Source organism: Coregonus clupeaformis, unplaced genomic scaffold (assembly GCF_020615455.1).
Source record: "Coregonus clupeaformis isolate EN_2021a unplaced genomic scaffold, ASM2061545v1 scaf0297, whole genome shotgun sequence".
NCBI lineage: Eukaryota > Metazoa > Chordata > Actinopteri > Salmoniformes > Salmonidae > Coregonus > Coregonus clupeaformis.
Window position 1 is genome coordinate 74,406 of NW_025533752.1, and position 26,981 is coordinate 101,386.

Here is a 26,981-nt window from a genome sequence, read left to right on the forward strand (position 1 = left end):
TAAAACACTATTTAATACTATAATTGTATTTATTAAGATAATATTATTACTAAAATAGTTTCTAAAAGTGTTCTAGGCTACCCTACCCTAGAATTAGGGGTTAGGGTTATGGCTAAAATAGGTTATAAGTAGGGTAAGAGTTTCTGTATAGCACTTTGTGACATCTGCTGGTGTAAAAGGGCTTTATAAATACATTTGATTGATTGTTAGATTTAGGGTTTTTATGGCAAAAAACTGTATGGGTTTATAGCACTCTTGCGCCTCCCCTTTGGCCATCTGTGGGTACTACATAACTCATTCATTACATTTTTTACATTTACATTTTACATATTTAGCAGACGCTCTTATCCAGAGCAACTTACAGTTAGTGAGTGCATACATTTTCATACTGGCCCCCGTGGGAAAACGAACACACAACCCTGGCGTTGCAAGCGCCATGCTGTACCAACTGAGCTATATGACACTTGCTAGGCTCATAATCTGAGGTAGCAACTGTGTCAGATCTACAAATCCATTAGCTAGACCACCCAATTAGACAACAATCACCCCATTATACCCATTTGGTTTGCAACTCAGTGAACCTGCTCAGCATTCGCTCAATTTGATGCCTATGAACGAAGATTTCGATGCATATCAAATTACCCAGCAGCCATTTAAAACAACAAGTCATCAGAAAAATTGTTATTTCTTAATAAAAAAATGTATTCTGGCTGTTTAAATCTGCCACATCTTGAAAAAGAGGACAGGGACATGCGTTTTGTTTAGATTGTACACTTTTTTCTTAAAACAAATATGTTTAACCATGACCAGAAAATGTTTAACGTTTGATGGCTTTGCGCCAGACAACACCTCTTAGACTGTGGCTCACCACAACATGTACTCAGGTTAACATTGAGCGCGCTCACCAAGTAACCGTAACCTTGTTACCTGAGGTAAACCTACAGGGTTAGCGCTCACCAAGTAGCCGTAACCTTGTTAATAATAAGTTACCTGAGGTAAACCTACAGTAGAACTAATAGGAGCTGGCAGGGTGAAAAATGCCCAAACATAAGGCCTGTTTTTTCGCGATTACTTCATAACCAGGGACAGGAGGTAATATTATGTAACTGGGCTCCATGGCGGATGCAATGAACTAATTTTATCAGAAATAAACTTGGTAAAAAATGTAACTTGAGGCGCCCCGAAAAGAATATTCAAAAAGTTCAGTCCTTGGACACAGAGGGGTTGAACACTAAAGTTACCGTCCATCTAGTGAAGAGGAGAACCGGACAGAGGGATGGTAGGTAGCCAGCATCCGTCAACGAGAGAGGGAGAAGCCCTCCACCGTATTTAACAGGTGGAAGAAACAACCCGGGAGCTCCATCGGTCCACAAGAAAAGCAGGCAGCCGGTGATGATGTAGTGGTAGCTAGTTTAGCTAGCTGTACCGACTAGCTTGGCTAGCTAGCAGGTCGTTCGTCTGTCCCTCGAGGATGATGACGAATCCGGTGAACCACAAGATGAAACAAGGATAGCGAGTGAAAAGGATCTGGCTACGAGTGAAAAGGATCTGGCTACACTCATACTGTCACTGACCATTACGCAAAAAAGCTAATTGAACAATAAACTTCGGCGTCTCAACACTGTAACGAACTCTGTCGTTGTTCCCCAACATCACCTCAGTCCACTCAGCGCGTAACTGGACAATATGCTTGGCGCCAAACCGTACGTGGACGCGGACAGTTCTGGGCGTGGACGCGGACAGTTCCAGAACGCGGACATGAGCAGAGCCACACAATACATTTACATTTTAATCACTTAGCAGACGCTCTTATCCAGAGCGACTTACAGTTAGTGAGTGCATACATAACCCAGTCTTTATACTGGCTTACATTAGTAATATTCATTTATTTATTTTTATATGTAAAACAAACATTCAACGTTTTTTTATAACAATATTTTGAGATCTGGGCCCATATCCACAAAGTGTCTCAGAGTAGAACATTGGTGGTATAAGTGCTGAGAATAAAGACATTTTACACTTATGGGTATAAATTAAAGCTATGCATGAAGCCTCTAGTCCCACCTAGTCGACAGATATTTAGGACACCTCATGAGCTGTCCTAACCAGTTAAGAGTTAACAGCAGGTGTCTTGATAATACTATAGAATAATGCAGTGAGTCAGTGGTTCCTGCGCCACATGTAATTGCTTTGGAGTAGATCATATATTTCTATATGATCAATCCATAAATAATATAGACCTACATGCAACCGTATGTCTTGTGCTTTTGGCAATGATTTCTGTATAATAATTATGTATAAGTGATACCATTAATGTCTGCATAGCATGTTGTCTTCATTTTGGCATATTAACTCATGATTATTTCTGAAGAGTAACTCAGGATTTCGCCCAGCGGCTAAGGAGTTGGAGCTGTGGCAGGAGTTGGACCTATGGCAGAAAGGTGACTGGTTCGAATCCCGGGCCGGGCGCTGGAAAAAACGGGCAGGCTTGATCTGACCACTGGAGGGCTGCTGGGTTCACATCCTCAAAACAATCACCTTTCGTTGATCAGAACTCTAGAGGTTCTTCTTCACTGAACCCAAAAATATATCTAACTTTTAGTGGTTCCATATATTAAGGAAGTGATAGAAGCATTTCTGGTTCTATAAGGAACCTTCTTTTCTAAGTGTATAATAAACACGTTTTTCATTTGATTATTTAATTACCTACATCATGTTTTTTCAAGTTATCCCTTTGGAGCGGAACATCACGTTGTTAAAAAATAATCCTAAATTGGCCATGGCTATATATTGGGCAATTGAAGGCATCTAGGGGGAAATATGTGTTCGATGAAAATGAACATTGTATGCAAAGTTGTAGGCAACATTATTGGCAAGGGACTTGATGCCTACGATGTCAAAGCTATTTAGAGTTGTTAAACGGGTGTGAAGAGTGTGTTGGTATAAGGGTAATATTGGCAAAATTCCGCTTGTAACAACCATCAGAATTGGTTAAAGAAATATGCATTCCATTATATTAGGCAATAATGAAGAGTAGGCAAAGTGGTCGTGTCGTATAAAAATTCTATCAAATGTCTTCCATTGCAACAAGTCCAGTCAGGGTGCTGCAGAACCCCTGCAGTACCTCCACTGACCCCGGATTGAGAACTCCTGATTTAGCAGATGCTCTTATCCAGAGCGATTTACAGTAAGTACATTCATCTTAAGATAGCTATTTATTTTGTAAATAAAATTAATACATTCTTCATAAAATTGTCATCTCACCTCTTAGCTTTGGTGTCATGTTCCTCAGAGAGACGCATTTTAGAGGCAGGGCCCCCCTCCTCTCTCTCCCCAGAGAGACTCATTTTAGAGGCAGGGCCCCCCTCCTCTCTCTCCCCAGAGAGACTCATTTTAGAGGCAGGGCCCCCCTCCTCTCTCTCCCCAGAGAGACTCATTTTAGAGGCAGGGACCCCCTCCTCTCTCTCTCCAGAGAGACTCATTTTAGAGGCAGGGCCCCCCTCCTCTCTCTCCCCCAGAGAGACTCATTTTAGAGGCAGGGGCCCCCTCCTCTCTATCCCCAGAGAGACTCATTTTAGACCACTGACCCCTAAACAGAGATGCAGCATGTTGGTTGTGGTGAACACAGTAAAACTCATTCTAGAATGTCAATTGTTCTCTTTTATTCATGATCTCTTAGAAATAAAACATTTACTAACAGACACATCCAAACAGTCGGGTGATTTAATTTAATCACATGAACATTGTTACGTTCCTCAACAATAAATAAAACATTGTCTCTCAAACAGAAGAAGGAACTAACAAAGAGTCACTAACAACAACCAAAACGAAACAGGTGGTTTTAGGAGGGGTTCTGAAAGACACTCATGGGGTGTCCACTAGTGGTGGGAATCAGAGGCTTTCTGAACGCTTTGGGGCTTTCACCAAATTGTGCCGAAAATGCCCTTGATAGATTTGAGTGCTAATAAACAACATTTAGTTAGAATGTGGGGTTCGCTTTTTGCCTCCAGGTTCACTATGTTTTGAAAAACGATGCATATGTGACTTTCAACGTGGCACCGTCATAGGATGCCACCTTTCCAACAAGTCAGTTCGTCAAATTCCTGCCCTGCTAGAGCTGCATGTTTGTTGATTTATGTAATGGCATATATTTTAATGCTTTATGTCATGTATTTTATCTATTGAAATATAATTTTGATATAGTTTAAAATTTAGTTTCATGGTCATTTATTATGTTTTCCAGAATCTCCAACCAAACTCTGAGATCAGTCTCTCCAGTACCAAGTCATCTGTCCATGAAGAGTGACATCTCTATGGATCATCCTATACATTTTAGTGATAAATCAGGGACCTTTGACCCCAGGTAAGTTACTGGTCAGAATTGATGATATTACTATTGAAGAGGAGAATCTTCTAGATCTGAAACCAGATGTATTTTGTGTATCTGAGCATATCATTTGTTGTTTATGTTACATATTTTAATACACTGAGTGTACAACATTTTCCATAACATTTCCAACGGAGACCATCAGGTTGGTAAGTCATCATACTGTAGCTCAAACCTACTGTGATGACGACCTAACTTTATAATAGTTCGTAGCCTACCTAGCAGAATCTGCCCGTCTTTCTTTCAAAATCAACACATTTATCCGTCTTCTAATGCAGTGGTGTAAAGCACTTAAGTAAAAATACTTAAGTTGGTCACCATAGCAACACCCACCCGTAGTATGCGCTCCAGCAGGTATATCTCACTGGTCATCCCCAAAGCCAACACCTCCTTTGGCCGCCATTCCTTCCAGTTCTCCAGTAAGCTGGAGACTCTTATCTCCCTCACTAACTTTAAGCATCAGTTGTCAGAGCAGCTTACCGATCACTGCACCTATACACAGCCCATCTGAAATTAGCCCACCCAACTACCTCATCCCCATATTGTTATTTATTTTGCTCATTTGCACCCCAGTATCTCTATTTGCACATCATCTTCTGCACATCTATCACTCCAGTGTTAATACTAAATTGTAATTATTTTGCACTATGGCCTATTTATTGCCTTACCTCCATAACTTACTACATTTGCACACACTGTATATAGATTTTCTATTGTGTTATTGACTGTACGTTTTTGTTTATCCCATGTGTAACTCTGTGTTGTTGTTTTTATCACACTGCTTTGCTTTATCTTGGCCAGGTCGCAGTTGTAAATGAGAACTTGTTCTCAACTGGCTTAACTGGTTAAATAAAGGTGAAATAAAATAAAATAAATGTTTTGCAGGGGTACCAGGTAGTTGAGGTAATTGAGGTAATATGTACATGTAGGTAGGGGTGAAAGTAACTAGGCAATCAGGATAGAGATTACATCTCCTCATCCAGGGAGTGCACACACACACACACACACACACACACACTCACACACACTCACACACAGGGAGGGAATGTTGTGTTAGTTTAATATTGTTTTAGGACTATGAAAATGGAAAAAAGGATTAGCCTATGGATTATGAAAACAACAAAAATAAATGGGAAAATGGGAGAGGAGAAATTACTAGAGACAGTGTTGTTTAACTCACTGACCATGACCCATGAGTTCTTCTTACCTTTGTTCACTAGAAAAGTCTCCCTCTCTGAAGTACATAGGAAGTTCCATAGACCAGTCACTCTTCATAGACACACAGCTGGGTACAGGGGAGGCTGGTCTCTCCTGCTTGATTGGACTTCAACACAACAGAGACAAACATTACAGTCCAGAAGAGGACTGGCCACCCCTCATAGCCTGGTTCCTCTCTAGGTTTCTTCCTAGGCTTTCGCCTTTCTAGGGAGTTTTTCCTAGCCACCGTGCTTCTACACCTGCATTACTAGCTGTTTGGGGTTTTAGGCTGGGTTTCTGTACAGCACTTCGAGATATTAGCTGATGTAAGAAGGGCTATATAAAATAAAATTGATTGATTGATTGATACATCTCTCATCTACTCTGAGCTCAGTTGGGGAAACATGAGAAGAGTTTCATTCCAAAATGCTATATATCCTTTTTCAGAAATGTTCGTAAATTAGATTTTATTGTTTAAAGAAATTATTAAACCACTACAAGGCTTTATAAAGGCTTCTAAAGTGGGTAATTTCCACTTAAAGTTTCGGACTTGATTTTCCCTAATGAAAAATGGATCAGCCCTTACAAAAAATGCCCCTTAATTATAATCCACATAAAAATTCACATTTGCTGTTGCTGCAGGATTATTTTCCTGCTGTGAGAAACTGGGTCAAATTAAGATATGGCATCTGTAAGAGCATTCATCTTAAAATAGCTAGGTGCGACAACCACATATCACAGTCAAATATACAGGATACGAACATTACATTCCAGCTAAACAATGGATATATAGTGTTTGGAAAAAATCTCATTTTCATACACATCTAAAATCTAGAACAGTTATATTGAAGGTACCCATTAGTAATCATTTCTGATGAAAAAACACAAATGTATTTTTTTGTTGTTGCATATAGCGTTTTGGAATATAAATTCTTAAACAATATTGTCAGCTCACCTCTTAGTTTTGGTGTCATGTCCCTCAGAGAGACTCATTTTAGAGGCAGGGCCCCCCTCCTCTCTCTCCCCAGAGAGACTCATTTTAGAGGCAGGGCCCCCCTCCTCTCTCTCCCCAGAGAGACTCATTTTAGAGGCAGGGCCCCCTTCCTCTCTCTCCCCAGAGAGACTCATTTTAGAGCACTGACCCCTAAACAGAGATGCAGCATGTTGGTTGTGGTGAACACAGTGACAACTCATTCTAGAATGTCCATTGTTCTCTTTTATTCATTATCTCTCAGAAATAAAACATTTACTAACAGACACATCCAAACAGTCAGGTTATTTAATGCAATTGCTTTTTCTAGCCAAATGACTCCTCAAAACCCACCCACAACCCCTGAAAACTAGGCCAAAACATAGACCCTGATATGCCTACATCTTATTTCAGATAGCCTCCAGTAGCCTGGCCAAGATGTAGGCAAGATGTAAGCTGAATGATTTAGCAGCTTGCTTAGTTCAAATTGACAGATTAATTTATTTAACATGAACAGCAAGGCGATATTGAGGTAGGAAGTGCTTCTGTTGCCCAGTAGCCTGCTGGAATAGGCTACTGAGGATGGGGTCGTAATTTCAATCTGTATTAAATATTAATAACATGGATATGAACTGAATAGGTCCATGCTTGTCAACAACAGCCAGGTTATTTTTTTACCTGTAGCCTAATCTGGCTGACTGCTACCTTCAATCTAATGCATTCTAACATCTGATCAGCAATTGAGATAGAACTGTGACCATGGTGACACTTGATAACTTCCAATTGAATGAACTAAACACGGCCATTAATAATTACATAATAACACAAGGCTCCAACAACAATAAACTGAAGTTAAAGGCTATTTATTACATCTGTTTGCCAGCTCCAGGTTGGCTACACAAGTGGCACAAAATGATTTGCAACGACTCCAGTCATTTCAACATATTTATAGTATAAAATGGCAGGCTACAGTAGCCTAGACAGGCATAACAATGAATAGGCTACTTGATGGCCAACAGATCTATCATTTTCCACATTTAATGTCAGTTTCATTGTGGAGTTTTTCTCATAACAGAAGCACATGATGGAGTTCCATAACTTCCATTTTCAAAATTAACACTCACGAAACCCAAGAACTGAGCATGTGTAAAAACCTTGGCATGATATGGTTTTCCATAAGCAAAGTCGACATTAGAATGCAGTTTAAACCACCTCCGGCAGAATGTATCTAACGTGCTCTAGAGAGCCTAAAGTAGTTTTCCTGTGCTTTGTCACCTTATTTCTTGATGTGCATCAGTTCTACAGCGTTAATATGTTTCATGGAATAAGGGGTTGTAAAATAGGTGTCTCCATAATGACAATGATAATAGCCTACCTTATAACACTAAGGCCTGCTGTCATCAGTTAGAACGGTTTAATAAGGTTGATAAGGTTGAAAATACTGTTTGTATAATAGTGTCAAAGATAGCACCTTACAGTCTCATTCACATTATCTCAAGAGATACTGAAATGAATAACATTTATCCACCCCTGTTCCCCAGACAAAATGAACATTTGTTGTATCATTTAAATGCAAGAAATCCATAATTCTGCAGGAGTTCATATTATATTAGGTTACAGGCCCACAGTCAGTGTCCAGATTTCAGTTACTATTCCATTTAACGATATGAAAATGCATCAAATTCCCTTTCAGGATCCATATTTTGGTATTTTTAAGGTAAATGATGAAGACCGCTGTCTATTGAAACGTTGGTCATCAGGTTAATACATTATTTCATCTGAGCTCATAGTGTGAGACTCTCCTTTTCTTTTACAAGTGTTCTCCTCTGTTAGCCAGCACCTCTCCTAAACAGGTGTTCTACTCTGCTAGCCAGCACCTCTCCTAAACAGGTGTTCTCCTCTGTTACCCAGGACCTCTCCTAAACAGGTGTTCTCCTCTGTTAGCCAGCACCTCTCCTAAACAGGTGTTCTACTCTGTTACCCAGGACCTCTCCTAAACAGGTGTTCTCCTCTGTTAGCCAGCACCTCTCCTAAACAGGTGTTCTACTCTGCTACCCAGCACCTCTCCTAACCAGGTGTTCTACTCTGGTAGCCAGCACCTCTCCTAAACAGGTGTTCTCCTCTGTTAGCCAGCACCTCTCCTAAACAGGTGTTCTACTCTGCTACCAAGCACCTCTCCTAAACAGGTGTTCTACTCTGTTAGCCAGCACCTCTCCTAAACAGGTGTTCTACTCTGCTACCCAGCACCTCTCCTAAACAGGTGTGCATTTCTTTTGCCTCCAGTTTAAGGTAAAGGACACCTGACTTTATATTTAAAGCCTTTTGGAATCAACATTTTACACTAAAGAAGAACTGATATTTCATGCGGCCAGAAAAGGCTCTGCATGGTAGGAATGGCCCAGCAGCACTCCAACACTAGTTTGGTGAATTCCAAATGTTCCCTTTATTCTAGATTATTAACCTGAAATACTCACTTTACTTTCAAACTGCGTTGCAGTTTAGAGATTAAACTATGAGCTGCTCTGTCATCTCATAATGGCCCCTGTACAGATACTTTGTTATTTTCAGTTTCAACTGCAGTCATGGCCTCACCCATTTATATACCAATAGTAACCAGTGGGTGGCGCTAACAGTCAGTTGCATGTGATTGTAGTAACTCCTGACATTGTGCCAAATCTTGCTAAAAAATTTTTTTATAGTGCTTCTTCAAGACATCTCTTATATTATTTTAGCTAAACTTATAATTTACTCGAAACCAGGTTTAGTTGTGTTTTTTTCTCTCCAAAAAACGATTTACTGTAGGCCTATAATAATTGTTAACAGTCCTCAAATAAACTGTCTTAAAATATTTGATGATTAGTTGAATCAGGTGTGTAAGTCCTGGGCAAGAACAAAAGGATTGAGAAACCCTGAGATAAACATCAAACCATATCATTGCAAAGCTCCTGCACCATCTTCACCAGACGTTTTGCTGATAACAAAACCCAAGAATGAAACCCAAGACCTGAGCATGTGTAAAAACCTTCCCATGATATGGTTTTCCATAAGCAAAGTCGACATTAGAATGCAGTTTAAACCACCTCCGACAGAATGTATCTAACGTGCTCTAGAGCGCCTAAAGTAGTTTTCCTGTGATTTGTCATCTTATTTCTTGATGTGCATCAGTTCTACAGCGTTAATATGTTTCATGTAATAAGGGTTGTAAAATAGGTGTCTCCATAATGACAATGATAATAGTCTACCTGATAACACATAGACCTACTGATTAGTTTCCACTTTGAAAACTGCGGTCTGTCTGCAACTAAGCTCAAGTAGCAGTTCTACTAACTAGCAATATCTCATTCCAGGTATTCATTCTCTTACTCTGTCCATTAGAATAGACTATTGTTCAGATTATTTTCAGAAATACTTACTTTATTTTTCAGTTCTCTCCATATAGTGTTTTCTGCTCTGTCATCTCCAAATGGATCCTGTAGAAAATAACACATTTACTTTCTGTTTCATCTCAGCTGCCTCCCCACCCTGATAATCAAGTGTTTTATTGGTATCTTCCACTAGAGGGCAGTAAACCCCTGCTGTACCAGCCACCACGTTTACATGCACACCAATATCCCGTTATTATTCAGGATACTTCAGTATTCTGTTTTTGAGTTGATGCATGTACACATCTTATCCCTGTTACAGATGTTTCTGAGGTCTGCTCAGGCTCAGTTTCACATATCATATGTGATTATGTTTCATCTGATTGTCAAACAAATCACTTCAAAAAGTAGGCCACCTGTGCAGTTTCATCCAGTCAGCCAGATCCTGTGCAAAATGTCCAAATGTCATCGGTTTGATCGGTTTAATAAGGTTGATAAGGTTGAAAATACTGTTTGCATAATAGTGTCAAAAATAACACCTTACAGTCTCATTCACATTATCTCAAGAGATACTGAAATGAATAACATGTATCCACCCCTGTTCCCCAGACAACATTAACATTTGTTGTATCATTTAAATGCCAGAAATCCATAATTCTGCAGGAGTTCATATTATATTAGGTTACAGGCCTACAGTCAGTGTCCAGATTTCAGTTACTATTCCATTTAACCCATATGAAAATGCATCAAATTCCCTTTCAGGATCCATATTTTGGTATTTTTAAGGTAAATGATGAAGACTGCTGTCTATCGAAACGTTGGTCATCAGGTTATTACATTATTTCATCTGAGCTCATAGAGTGAGACTCTCCTTTTCTTTTACTAGTGTTCTCCTCTGTTAGCCAGGACCTCTCCTAAACAGGTGTTCTACTCTGTTACCCAGCACCTCTCTAAACAGGTGTTCTCCTCTGTTAGCCAGGACCTCTCCTAAACAGGTGTTCTACTCTGTTAGCCAGCACCTCTCCTAAACAGCTGTTCTACTCTGTTAGCCAGCACCTCTCCTAAACAGGTGTTCTACTCTGTTAGCCAGCACCTCTCCTAAACAGGTGTTCTACTCTGTTAGCCAGCACCTCTCTAAACAGGTGTTCTACTCTGTTAGCCAGCACCTCTCCTAAATAATAACCTCTCCTTTTCTTTTACTAGTGTTCTCCTCTGTTAGCCAGGACCTCTCCTAAACAGGTGTTCTACTCTGTTACCCAGCACCTCTCCTAAACAGGTGTTCTCCTCTGTTACCCAGGACCTCTCCTAAACAGGTGTTCTACTCTGTTAGCCAGCACCTCTCCTAAACAGCTGTTCTACTCTGTTAGCCAGCACCTCTCCTAAACAGGTGTTCTACTCTGTTAGCCAGCACCTCTCCTAAACAGGTGTTCTACTCTGTTAGCCAGCACCTCTTCTAAACAGGTGTTCTACTCTGTTAGCCAGCACCTCTCCTAAACAGGTGTTCTACTCTGTTAGCCAGCACCTCTCCTAAACAGGTGTTCTCCTCTGTTAGCCAGCACCTCTCCTAAACAGGTGTTCTCCTCTGTTACCCAGCACCTCTCCTAAACAGGTGTTCTCCTCTGCTAGCCAGCACCTCTCCTAAACAGGTGTTCTCCTCTGTTAGCCAGCACCTCTCCTAAACAGGTGTTCTACTCTGTTACCCAGCACCTCTCCTAAACAGGTGATCTACTCTGCTACCCAGCACCTCTCCTAAACAGGTGTGCGTTTCTTTCCCCCTCCAGTTTAAGGGAAAGGACACCTGACTTTATATTTAAAAGCCTTTTGGAATCCACATTTTCCACTAAATAAGAAGTGATATTTCCTGGGGCCAGAAAAGGCTCTGCATGGTAGGAATGGCCCAGCAGCTCTCCAACACTAGTTTGGTGTATTCCAAATGTTCCCTTTATTCTAGATTATTAACCTGAAATACTCAATTTACTTTCAAACTGCGTTGCAGTTTAGAGATTAAACTATGAGCTGCTCTGTCATCTCAAAATGGCCCCTGTACAGATACTTTGTTATTTTCAGTTTCAACTGCAGTCATGGCCTCACCCCTTTATATACCAATAGTAACCAGTGGGTGGCGCTAACAGTCAGTTGCATGTGATTGCAGTAACTCCCTGACATTGTGCCAAATCTTGCTTCCTTTTTTTTTTTTTATAGTCCTCTTCAAGACATCTCTTATATTATTTTAGCTAAACTTATAATTTACTAGAAACCAGGTATATTTAAGTGTTTTTTTCTCTCCAAAAAAATTATTTACTGTAGGCCTATAATAATTGTTAACATTCCTCAATTAAACTGTATTAAAATATTTGATGATAAGTTGAATCAGGTGTGTAAGTCCTGGGCAAGAACAAAAGGATTGAGAAACCCTGAGATAAACATCAAACCATATCATTGAAAAGCCCCTCCACCATCTTCACCAGACATTTTGCTGATAACAAATCCCAAGAATGAAACCCAAGAACAGAGCATGTGTAAAAACCTTCGCATGATATGGTTTTCCATGAGCAAAGTCGACATTAGAATGCAGTTTAAACCACCTCCGACAGAATGTATAGCCTAAAGAATAGAGAGCCTAAAGTAGTTTTCCTGTGATTTGTCACCTTATTTCTTGATGCGCATCAGTTCTACAGCGTTAATATGTTCCATGGAATAAGGGTTGTAAAATAGGTGTCTCCATAATGACAATGATAATAGCCTACCTTATAACACTAAGGCCTATTGATTAGTTTCCAATTTGAAAACTGCTGTCTGTCAGCAACTAAGCTCAAGTAGCAGTTCTACTAACTAGTAATATCTCATTCCAGGTATTCATTCTCTTACTCTGTCCATTAGAATAGACTATTGTTCAGATTATTGTTCAGAAATACTTACTTTATTTTTCAGTTCTCTCCATATAGTGTTTTCTGCTCCATCATCTCCAAATGGATCCTGTACTTTCAGTTTCAGCTCAGCCGTCTCCCCATCCTGATAATAAAGTGTTTTATTGGTATCTTCCACTAGATGGCAGTAAACACCTGCTGTAACTAGACTACGACTATGTGTTCGGTTTCATACATGCAGTGTCCCAGAGGAGGATTGCTTATCTAGGATCAGGTCCCCCCTGTCCATTTAATCTTATTCATCATGATCTAAAAGAAAAAACTGGTCCCAGATCAGTACTCCTACTCTTTATGAATACTGTCACAGGTGACTCCTCAAGATGAGGCTCATGATTTATAAGTTATATTCTTTAAGAATCAATTAATATCATTAATTGAACTGCTTTGCCATGAACAGATATGTGAGGTCTTAACTTAAAGGTACTATATATACTTTATGGTCATTTTAATGGGGTTGAACATTCATCCCATCAGATTGTGTAAAGGATTTTATGAGTTCAGAAAAATACTGACTTGGAAGCATCTCTCTGACCTCACCCTGTTGAAACACACCCGAGTAAAGACCACAAATCTACAGTTATATGCTTTTCTGTTTTTACCCACTTTTACAGCCAATGTGAGCACTGGCATCCATATGAATCAGTGGAAAATACAGACTAGTTAGCCATCTCCCAATAGATGGACCCCACGCAGAACTTTCAGCAATGCAGCATCTTCAGTAAGCGAGTATTCCAGACACTCTCTTCTTATGAACCAGTTGCTATTAAATTAAGGTTTTTTGGACAGAAAACCTGCGGCTACGGTAGGATTCTAGGCTAATCTGGGCTGGCACCTCTGTTCCAAGATAGTCAGGAACAGTCGGAGGTGGAGGGGGCTGTGGAGCCATTATCCTGGCGGTGCTTGTGGAAGGGTGGGTAGGCTCTGCACACGGAGCTAACTGGAGCTCGGCAGCATCATCACTGTTGGGCTTGCCGGCGGCCTCGCTGGTTTGATGATGCTGCTGCTGCTCATCACTCTCCTTTGGCTTTGTTTGGCTACTTTCTGTCCACTGTCTGAAGAAGCCTATTGTGGTGAAACGTCAGGAGTATTCGTTATTTTTTTTGAAAATTTTAAATGAGCCACATGGATGCTAACTGGGGACTCAGGTAAAACTAGACAAATACACCTTTTTATTTTGGTATTTTGGGGACCAAATAAATGTATACCAACAGTGGACAATTCCCAGAAAAAGCATGGAGCTACAACTCTCTAGTGGAGAATAGAGGAAGTATTCCCCTTGGAGAATCCAGAGTGGCTCACTGAAGAAAAACATATTGGAGAATAACAACAATCTCAATCTGAAGCTTTAAAGAAATAAGGGGAATTCTTCTGAAAATCAGGAACACCATTCTTCCTCCTGCCCCACCTATTGTCCCTGTATGAATATTAGTTGGCATCTAATTGAAGAACAAACTGCTTTATAGATCCCAGCCTGACAAACAATTGTTTGGGCCTTACTTTGAGCACTTTGCACTGTGCCTCCATTGGGTCTCCATGTGTCAAGCAGTACAGAGAAACGCCCTCTAGATGAGAGCAGAGGCCTGCTCTTGGATCTACCCTGTCTAACCACCAGTTTAGTGACCTTGTTCCATCAATATGTCCATACTACTTCACGACCGATTTGAGGTGTTGACCTGCAATGTCCCATTGGGCTCAACCAAGCCGAGAGTGAGGTTCTAGAAAGAGGACTGACTTTCATACCAACTCCTAAACAGGTGGACTGCAGGGAGCTCCGGAGGGATCTAAACTTCTATCATAGAAGATTTAAGTTATTAGATCATTTTGATTATGAAACAGATTTTCCTCATATACTATTTCCAAACCCCTCACATTGGGAACCTCAGTTGGAGTCAATGTCAGAAACTATACAGACTGTTATACGTAGGGATGTGGCTTCCTTTTCACAATTCAGAACCAGACCTGTATATCAGCTTAACCTTACACATTTTTTTTAAAAATCAAGCTCTAGAAACATTGAACATCAGAATATAGTGATTAAACCAGCAGATAAGGGGGCTCAGATTGTTGCAATGGATAAAGTGAATATCTTCTTGAAGCCAATAGACAATAGGATAATGGTAAACACTATGTTCCATTGTCCCACTCAACACAACCGGAAAACACAAAGATTAATCCAGGAGATAGTGAGTACACTATATGAGGATATGTACATTACAGATGAACAGATGGTCTATCTTTTTGGGGCAGATTCTCCAAGGCCTAGGCAGTTTTACTTACTGCCTAAAATACATATCTCCTGAGACGTTGGCGGTTCCTACGGCTGACCAATAGTAAGTGATTGTGTCTCAGAATCTTCCTGTATTGCTGATTATATTGACTTTTATATTAACCCTCTATCCCAGAAACACCCCAGGTATGTTAAGGATAGTTATGAATGCAGGGTTTATTACTATTGTATTACTCTTTATATTAACTTAGCTACTGACTTGTTCTATTGTTGTTGTCAAGAGGTTAACCTGCTAGTCAGCATTTCATTGCACTGTTAACTCCATGTATATGACAAATAAACCAACTTGAACTTAGAAGGGAAGGGAGGGGAAAAGATGGCCAGCTAAATTACAGTATGTGTCCTCAAATGTTATGTCATATAAACATCTCACATTGTTGTAGAAACATTTGACTAGATAATCAACTCAAAAATATCTCTCAAGACATCAGAGCCTGTGAATTTAAGAATTTAGACTTTTATTATCTAATAACAAAAGCCGAGCAGTTCCATGAAACGGCTGTCTCTCTTTGGCTTAGAGCTCCCTTTTATACACATACACAAATGCACAAACATACCTCCATGGCATATTCAGTTACCCCCTTATGGCAAATTCCTAACTTATTTTAGTTCTGCACCACCCTTCTTTTTCAACATCCAGCTGTCACACAATGCCCACTCCAAAAGGTCATGAATGCTTTTTTCTATATGAAGCTTCTCATTCTATCATTCTATTGGCTGCGTGGCTTAGGCCCCTTCTTAAAAAAGAACTAATGTAATGCACACTGTTGAGAGCCTCTGTGAAAGAACACATGCATTCATTTAAAACATAGCATACACTTAATGTCTATATTTCTTATTTAAGCATGTTTCTTAATTATACAATATCAACCATGTTTATTACATTTTACCTTTGGCATCTCCCTACATGTGCCATAATGATACATACAATACTACCATAAATCCCCCCTATGGGACATTCCATCAATGTCCCATCAATACAAAGATTAATCACTCATATCCCAAGTATTATAACAATCAAAATAATCAATATCCATATCTAATCAAGTAATTGCCATGTCAACATCACTAAGCATTAATATTAATAAGTTATTCAGATCAGTCAGTCCACTTATAATTTATAATCATAATCAAATTAGTTACCCAAAACAACTTTAGAATGACAATTCTTAATTAGTCACCTTTGTTCCATCATTCAAAGTTAAAACTCTCACCTTGGCACATATCGATACTGGCCGATTGTACATGTATGTTATAATAATTCTAGCATTAACTTCCTCATAACAAGAATTACATCAGATCAGTACCCTAATGCATTGTCCAAATTACTATAAATTTAGTAGTGTATAATACCTCCTTAATCAACATACTACCTCAACTAACACTCCCTTCCTCTACCGGCACTCAATCTTCTGGCGTCTTCATTATGTTCTTCATTATGTTCTTCATAGTTCATCTTGGATTACCCATAGCAATGTCCCAATTTCAATGTCACACCTGAACCACCACACCTCCACCATCATCCTGTTTTGTCCATGTGCAAACCAGTATACCCAAACTAGGAAGAACGTTGCATTTGCATAGACCTCTTTCCTCACATTCTTGAATGAAAAAGCACAAAAGAGAAGGCATTTGATTGCTTTGATTTGATGCTGGATTCAGGGCAGAGGTGGGTCAGACAGGAACCTCTTCAACGCCTTTGTTGTTCCTCTTCAGCCGAGTAAAGGATTTTTGTTTTTTATTGAGGTTTACACCGTTCTGGGCCAATTGATCTCTGCAATGCATTACGACACCATCCGTTGTAACCTCAGGAAAGGACAGATCATAACAGTTCAGTTGAGTTAATTTCCAATCCAAAACATCCCTATTAACATTGTCTACATGACAAATCATTATGTTTCACATTCTCCCTTGAATTCTTCCAAATTATATAACCCAATTGTTTTATTGTAACGTTCCTATATTTTTTGCTCATACTCTATTTGACATTACTCTGGTGTTTCCCTTTCCTTGTTCCTATTCTAACAATTGCTTACACTTCTCTCTTCTAATAACACTTTCCCCTGGAAATCTAACACCAAATACTACATCAAATTGTTTATCTAAGTCTTGGACTGTTTTCCTTATGTCTATGATTCACCTGTCTCTTTCTTTCATTACCTTAAGGTCACACTACCCCATGTGACTTCCCCATACTCTTTGTGCTGGTTTCTCACACACCAATACTATTTTAACCCTTGTATTTTAATAGTGATCCCTTCCTGTATTTTTAGTTATGGTTCCTGCCTGTGCAAGAATCTACATTCTACTCCTGCCTATATCCCTTCTATGTCTTGTTCTTCTGCTCTTTATTATTATTATTATCAGTACTCCATTCCCCTTATTCTCAGGTAACTAGTCAAGTACATAGAAATCAATGATAAGGATATCTGGTGCATCTTGGAGGTCTGGAATCTCTCAATCATCAGTTCTCTCACTCTGGTACAATGGTTAAGATGATACCCGATACTCCCCTCTATCAGTACCATCGTTGGTATAACCTGGACAACGATATGTAGGTCACTTCTGTTGTTAACCTTCCCCCGTCACTAGGGTCTCCGGATCAACCAAAATCCCTCTCAATCTATCGACATCGGTCTGTGAAAAGTGTCCTTCTATCAGCCTTCCCATAGGGAAGCTCAGAGTTACTGCTGCAAAGACACAAGCACAGACACACACAAAAAAACAACAATGCTACCCCATGGCTGAGGTTGGAACACTCCTATAGTGGGAAACATGAATCTTAGTATCTGTCTCCACCAGTTTTACCATCATTAAGGTAGCCAACAACCCCTGGTACAGGCCCCTCCACATAGGGTCTTTCCAGCTCTTTCTTCTGTAGTCTTTTGCCATCACATAGTCTCCAGGGCACAGAAAATACTCAGATTATCCTACTCAGTTGGGCATAGTTATCTTCACCCATGAAAAGAAAATCTTAAGAACATTGTTATGTTAGGTGAGACACAGTATGCTACTCATGTCCTCTCATCCGTCAAAAGAAGCCTTGAGATTATGAAGCACACCCACTTCCAGCTTGTTGTAGTCCACTTATCTCATAGACAGACCACCTCTACACCATGCCTCCTATCACAAAAACAAAAATGATTTAACCTAACCCATAACACATTATTACTACTGCTCACATCCTTAATACACCTTGCATATTTCCCCACAAAACCATAATAAACCATTAAAACCTCTGTAATCCCAACTTCCCCCTTGGACACATACATCACCTCGTGATTCATGTGTACAAAAAAAAACAAAAAAAAAACAATATTGCCTATCAAACCTAACATAATAACTAACCTTAAAATGACAACCCTTGAGCATATCTTTACTTAACTGTATTCCATAACACTATTCAAGGAATACTTCTCCTTCAGGACTAACTCTCTTACTACATCCTTGTCCTGTTTAGACTAATTTATATATAGGATTTTTCCAATTTGTAAACTTCTTCACAATTATCCTTATTTTATCTAACCCCTTAATTCAGCATGCCTCTAGAATTCATAGTGCGGGTGATCAGGTCACACTATAAAGCCAGGACAGATTTCAGAGGTCATTGAAATCATTCAATGAATTGTTTCATCCTATAGTATACTACTTCTAACAACCATCAAAACCTTTCATAAATGTTGTAATTCCTTAGTACAGCTCTTTTCAAAATAAATCACACATATTTACTTATCCCTCAGTAAATAAAACCCAAATTACATGTGTATGCCCCTTTAAGATATTTCACTTCCATCCTGTCAAAAAACCTCAAATAGAAATAAAAATCCTATACAACTAACATTTCATACTAAGTAGTTTGTCTGTGGTTATTTGAACACCATATAGTAAAACAATAAACAAACAAAAATGGCCAGACCTTATTTATTTTGGTAGCTCCCTATGACAACCTAAAAACAAAACTTACTAACTAGTTCCACCCTAGCTGACAGACTTTTTCAACCTCCCAATAAAGAAATCCCCATGTTCCTGGAAGAGAAAGTATACATGTCGTTAACATATAATCAACAATCCAAAGATAGTAATTACACAAAAAACAGTAATTACACAAAAAACATCATACATATATCCCCAGTCCTATCTCATCAACAATCATTAACCCCAGCATCGATTTTTAAATTGTTTGATACGTCGTCCCACTTTACCCCTAACCTAATGTTATAGGAGACTCCCATCAATCCTTAAAAGAAAACTCCCATTTAGAATTACTATGTTATCCTATTCGACATAGATTGGTAGGACATCTTCCCTATAATGTTATCAATGAAACCAGTAATTCACATCAATAACATCAATGTAAAAGATTTGCTTTCTGTCCCTCACTGGATTCGAACCAGGGACCCTCTACACACATTGACAACATTCACCATCGAAGCACTGTTACCCGTCGCTCCACCAGTGCCACACAAAGCATCTACTTCCAGTTCATAGAGCAAGTGACGTCACCCAACGAAAACCACACTAGCTCTCACCACTAACTAGCTAGCAATCTCCTGCCGATAATAATAATAATAATAATAATAATAATAATAATAATAATAATAAGCCATTTAGCAGACGCTTTTATCCAAAGCGACTTACAGTCATAATATTCAACCTCCTCTGACTTCCTACAAAATACGCGATCCTTGTACACCTAACGTAACCCATAATGTCCCTTATAGCGCTCTCACGTTTCAGCAAGCTCCAATGTCCAACATCCACAGACAAAAATGGAAATTATTCAATTTTTCCTAGAAGACCTAATAAACCACCTTTAAACAGCGTTCTGCATTTACCTCTATCATAGGGTTTAAAACCCGAACTTAACAACATTAACAATCCTAAATTGCCGTAGTAACGTCATGTTCGGTTCAATTGATCTATTACCATATAAGACATTCACTTCTCCATGCGTCGTAAACTATATCCTATTTCTAGTAATCAACTAAAATCATAGCCACACAATTAAACCATCACCCTGCCATTACAGAATGAATTACTATCCTTGCTAAGTAAGCTACAAGTAACACCAAACACTTGCTGTAGTTCACCATCATATATTTAAATAATCAATTTATCACAATCCAATTTATCTATAGACATATTCCACTATTGTCATTTGTTTAATCTAGCAAAACCTTATTCAATGACTACCACGTACTCTCCTCTCCATACCCGTTAACATTTTAGCAGATGCTCTTTTTCCAAAGCGACACTCAATTCGTGAGCTCATACATTTCTATACTTATACTAGCCCCCTTGGGAATCGAACACCCAACCCTGGCGTTGCAAGCACCGTGCTCTACCAACTGAGCTACAGCGGACCACAGATGAGCGTATAGTGCCTTTTTCTGATAATGTTATAATTGTAGCCTATTGCATTACTTTAGTTTAAAATATAAGTTTGTTTATTCAACAAATCTAGAAGCTTCTTGCATCCCCTAATTCACGTAACGAGAATACATTATCATTCTAGAATTCAACTATTCGCATACATTACTGATGTCACGCAAACCATAGAATAAAGTAATAACAATTAGAATTTTGTCAAATAAATGTTTTCCATTCAACTATTCAAACTTTCTTTAAATAACTATTTCAGCTTGATACAGTCAAACAAGTATGACTCTCTTTTAACCGGAAACTAGTTCATGGCATTAGTAAAGTCTATTCACATCCCAACAATAACTAATAATATATGTATATTCATAATATTAAAATACCTTACTTTCATTCCAGTCTACCTAAACAATTCAAATTATGGCCAAATCTCTTATCCAAATTGCCAGTCCGCTATTCAAATGTAACTGTCCTTTCTGATTTAGACTATAGACACTCCTCCTTTCCCGTTGAATAAGTGAGTCCTTCAGTCCGAAAAGACGCAGGCTACTAGATCTTCTTCCAATCTTATCCTGACTATTCCTTCAATCTAAACAACCCACAACTATAGCTAAAATATACTTAGAAAACCTAGACTCTGTTCAGCGATGCAGAATCTATGCTTTATCGAAATGACAAGTTAATCCTCCTTTATTCCAATGATAATGGTCAGTAGTTTTAGTATCTGGCACATACCTCACTTTATCAGAAAATAGCTTTGAAGGACACAGATCTCACACGCGCAACGTAATCAACTTAGCAGTCAACAAGTCAAACCCCACATTCATTGATTTGGAAACAGATCTAACAACCTAACCAAATGAATTATATATCTGCTTCTGAAATAATAGATAGTTTATTACAATGCTTAATTCTACCACATGTCCTATGTACTCTCTCCCATTTCCACATCTGTCTACCTGTTTGAGCAAGTCAACACCTATAATTTTATCCAATCCCTCGTATTTACCACACTCACATAAAATTCATTATATTCCAATTTATTCATATCTACCAAACCATTCATGTTTCTAATTATTCTTTATTGCCACAAATCAGTTAATCACCATCTAGTCTCAGCGGAACAAACAACAAATTACCCAAATCCTTTCCCTCAGTCATAGAATCCTCCTAGAATCATATATGCTGGTCACTATTCCCTGATCTTACAAAATTCTATGACAGGCATTGTTGTACGAAACTCCAAGATATAATTTACAAGAAAAGCTTATTATTTCAATGTATATATAATTATCAAACACACCTCTATATCTCATCATTCAAACTTCAGAGTGTGACTAATTTACATCATTATACCACTCTTATTCCATATTTATGTTGTTCTTAAACGCCCTTAATTACTCTGTATAACCTACAGGAATATTTTATTCTATCAAAGGGCCCAAATTTGGAATGTTAACCCTATCCTAGTTATTATTTTACGTAGTCAATTTATCATAATACTGCATTACCTCTAAAGTTTCTAAATATATCGTCAGAAACATACCCTAACAGATTTATCAAAATACAATGCATAGACGTCATATGACCACACTGATACACGTGACCTGTTCCTCCAACAGGATTTATTCTACCCCTCCTGGTAACGTGAATTTTCTACACTCAGTTGGTCAATGAATATCCACGCACCATTTATTCTTCTCTTTCCTAATGTGAGATTGGGCACACCCTTTCTCCATCAGACAGAAGCTTCAAACAACCTCAAATAGATTTCCTTTCCTTACAGAAAGGCTATTTACTTAGAGGGTTTCTTATTATTCTCACTCACACAGATGAGCAGCCACTTGTGCCCAAATGAATCAGACAGTTGAATGACTCACAGCCGCACAAGCAAACCATTCACCATACAAGATGAGCAGACCTACTCTTATTTAACACTTTCTCTATATTTTGAAGCCCTTGTAGCTATTTAACCCGTTCACCTACTCAGGATGACCTAACTTTTTTACCTGATAGACCCTACCTAATTTTTTGGCATCATCACAACCCAGGATGATTCCCTACCTACCTGTGCAGACCTCCAACAAATAATTTCTCATCAGAGCGGTATCCGTAAGTAGCCACTTGTCCGTTCAGTCCAGTGGAATGCTAAATTTAGCTCTCCAAAGCGGTATCCACAAGATCTCTATTTATTTAGCCCCCTAGGTATTACACTTCCTCAACATACCTGGACTTCTACTACGCTTTCCTAAGCGACCTGTCAATTCTGCCCTATTTTTTCTGTTACACTTCCTCAACACAGAAAAAGAAGCGGCATTACCCAGGATTTCTGCCTACCTAAGCAGTCCTCAAGACGATTCACTCCCCCAACACGTCTAAAAGCGGTATCTGCAGGACTTAACATGTTATTGTCTGATCGCTCAACCAGCCGTACAACCACCCGTGTCGAAATGACCCAGACAAAGCGATCAGCAAGATGAATCAACTGAATCAAATGAATCAAATGAATCAAATGAATCAAATGAATCAAATGAATCAAATGAATCAAATGAATCAAATCACTTGAACAGACGGTTCAGACAAACAACAGCAACATGTATTCTTAAATTCAAAAGCTCCTAGTGTCTAACTTTCTGGTTCTTAAATTTGTAGAGACCTACTTGGTATTTCTTTAGATGTTGCCGAGCCCCGGATCGGACCACACAAACGTTTATACTATATTAGTAAGAACTTGGCTTACCTTTTAAAAGCGGCCGCTTTTGTTTGTATGGTCCGTCCAAGCCGTTTCACAACTGCAAATGTATACCGTCACTGATCCCTATCAAGTCCCATCTGGGGTGCCAATTATGTTGTAGAAACATTTGACTAGATAATCAACTCAAAAATATCTCTCAAGACATCAGAGCCTGTGAATTTAAGAATTTAGACTTTTATTATCTAATAACAAAAGCCGAGCAGTTCCATGAAACGGCGGTCTCTCTTTGGCTTAGAGCTCCCTTTTATACACATACACAAATGCACAAACATACCTCCATGGCATATTCAGTTACCCCCTTATGGCAAATTCCTAACTTATTTTAGTTCTGCACCACCCTTCTTTTTCAACATCCAACTGTCACACAATGTCCACTCCAAAAGGTCATGAATGCTTTTTTCTATATGAAGCCTCTCATTCTATCATTCTATTGGCTGCGTGGCTTAGGCCCCTTCTTAAAAAAGAACTAATGTAATGCACACTGTTGAGAGCCTCTGTGAAAGAACACATGCATTCATTTAAAACATAGCATACACTTAATGTCTATATTTCTTATTTAAGCATGTTTCTTAATTATACAATATCAACCATGTTTATTACATTTTACCTTTGGCATCTCCCTACATGTGCCATAATGATACATACAATACTACCATAACATTAGCTGGAAGAACTGACAAATGAAATGAAACATAGAAGTCTTATAACTTATTCCATTCTACAGGTCCATTGGCATCTAATTGAAAAACATACTGCTTTATAGATCCCAGCCTGACAAACAATTGTTTGGGCCTTACTTTGAGCACTTTGCACTGTGCCTCCATTGAGTCTCCATGCGTCAAGCAGTACAGAGAAACGCCCTCTAGATGACAGCAGAGGCCTGTTCTTGGATCTACCCTGTCTAACCACCAGTTTAGTGACCTTGTTCCATCAATATGTCCATACTACTTCACAACCGATTTGAGGTGTTGACCAGCAATGTCCCATTGGGCTCAACCAAGCCGAGAGTGAGGTTCTAGAAAGAGGACTGACTTTCATACCAACTCCTAAACAGGTGGACTGCGGGGAGCTCCGGAGGGATCTACACTTCCATCATAGAAGATTGTAGTTATAAGATCATTTTGATTATGAAACAGATTTTCCTCATATTCTATTTCCAAACCCCTCACATTGGGAACCTCAGTTGGAGTCAGTGTCAGAAACTATACAGACTGTTATACGTAGGGATGTGGCTTCCTTTTCACAATTCAGAACCAGACCTGTATATCAGCTTAACCGTACACATTTTTCAAAAAATCAAGCTCTAGAAACATTGAACAGCAATCAGAATATAGTGATTAAACCAGCAGATAAGGGGGCTCAGATTGTTGCAATGGATAAAGTGCATATCTTCTTGAAGCCAATAGACAATAGGATAATGGTAAACACTATGTTCCATTGTCCCACTCAACACAACCGGAAAACACAAAGATTAATCCAGGAGATAGTGAGTACACTATATGAGGATATGTACATTACAGATAAACAGATGGTCTATCTTTTTGGGGCAGATTCTCCAAGGCCTAGGCAGTTTTACTTACTGCCTAAAATACATATCTCCTGAGACGTTGGCGGTTCCCTACGGCTGACCAATAGTAAGTGATTGTGTCTCAGAATCTTCCTGTATTGCTGATTATATTGACTTTTATATCAACCCTCTATCCCAGAAACACCCAAGGTATGTTAAGGATAGTTATGAATGCAGGGTTTATTACTATTGTATTACTCTTTATATTAACTTAGCTACTGACTTGTTCTATTGTTGTTGTCAAGAGGTTAACCTGCTAGTCAGCATTTCATTGCACTGTTAACTCCATGTATATGACAAATAAACCAACTTGAACTTAGAAGGGAAGGGAGGGGAAAAGATGGCCAGCTAAATTACAGTATGTGTCCTCAAATGTTATGTCATCTAAACATCTCACATTAGCTGGAAGAACTGACAAATGAAATGAAACATAGAAGTCTTATAACTTATTCCATTCTACAGGTCCATTGTTTTGTCTCATGTCTCTTTATATTCAAATACCCTGGGGACCATGTAGCTGTATTGAAATCACCTTGTTTTATAACCTTCTTTGTTGCTCAGTGGTACTTCAATTGGCCGGACCATGCCCAATTATTTCACACGGTAATGCTCCAGCATCCACTCAGAGCTTATGCATCTAATGCATTCCTCAAATACTGCAGAGTTGTTAAGCAAGTCCATGAGATCGTCGATTGTGAACCTTGGAATGATGGGATGGAATCATGGAGATCATTGGTCCTCAGCCACTTGCAGACATCATCAAGGGACCAGTCTTCCACAGCCACACTCAAATTAAAGTTGACACATAGCGCAAAAGTGAAATGTATTAGTGTTGAGGCTAAAACAAAACCTATCCCACTCTTTCCAGACAACCACCTTTCCTCCTAATTTGTATTTATGGTTGTTCCATAAAGAAGCAGAGCTTGTCAGGAAAGGTGAAGATGTCTGTCTCTTATTTATCTGACGCCATATTTCTTATTATGGGACATTATGGGATTCTGCAGTCCCACATTTAAGTGTTGACTCAGATAATATGATGCTCCAAATGGGGCATTAAGTTCTTCTTCCATGTCAACCCAAATTGGCCTATTAGAGTTCTCAATAAAGAGTCTATTTGGGCAGTTATAAAGGCGTCTTGCTATAATTACATGTTAGGGAGCTTTAATCCTCCCTTCTAAATCTTTACCTGTAATCTAGCTTGGTTCATCCTGGCCCTTTTAATAGTCCAAATGAATCATTTTGTCTATGGTGTTAAAGGTGTAGGCAGGTATGGACAATGGAAACATGCTGATGATGTAATTCAGTTTAGGAGCTTTAACCATCTTCATAACATGTGGCCTACCCCACAATGAGATTTGTAGCTTGTCCCAGTTCTTCAACTGGAGTTGAATTTTGTTCAAACACTGTATTGATTGATTGATTGACTGCAAATATATTCATTCACCATTCAGTTAGTGTTGGAAAAGACAAAGGAATTACACAGAACACACTATAATCAAACTGTATTGATTGATTGATTCACTGTAAATACATTCATTCACCATTCAGTTAGTATTGGATTGACAAAGTAGTAACACAGAACACACTATAATCACACTTCAAATACATCCAAAGACTTTCTAGAGGCTAACCTGTTAGTAGATCCATAGTGAGCTTTAAACATTGTCTTGCTTTGGTCTGAAATACAGAGGACAGAACAATCCGCCCCAATACACCAACCTGAAAGACATCAATTAGACACAAACACAACATAAACAACATGAGTATTCAATATCAAATGCATCTAACTAATCTGATCTGCTTTATGTATTCTTCTTTTTGTCAAGTCGAACATAATCTACATTGGGTCATCTGTGTGTGTGTGTGTGTGTGTGTTACCTGTTCGTGGTGGTTGATACATTTCTCTATCAGAGCTCACAGCTCCCAAACTCTCCACCACTTAACTGGACAGGGGCAGGATAAGCCAGGTACTAAAGGGAGGAGGATGGAAGGAGATGGTGAGAAAGTATATCATGGGTTTAAATGACTACAATTTCTCAATATTGAGTCTAGCTAGCTAAAGTTAGCTAACGTTACAGTAACTTTAACTAGCTAGCTACTGTAGCTAACGTTAGCTAAAACGTACCAACAATTATACAACAATTACCAGC

At 38.9% G+C, this 26,981-nt stretch overlaps 1 long non-coding RNA gene across 1 annotated transcript; it reads right to left on the reverse strand.

Annotated features, from left to right (window-relative positions):
* Positions 1-3,556: 3,556 nt before the first annotated feature.
* On the reverse strand, positions 3,557-26,752 carry LOC123484384. Its single transcript, XR_006658513.1, has 3 exons — positions 26,710-26,752; positions 26,463-26,550; positions 3,557-3,589 (listed from the first exon to the last, which is right to left on the reverse strand). It is a non-coding gene; the product is annotated as an uncharacterized LOC123484384 (long non-coding RNA).
* Between the last annotated feature and the right edge of the window lie 229 nt (positions 26,753-26,981).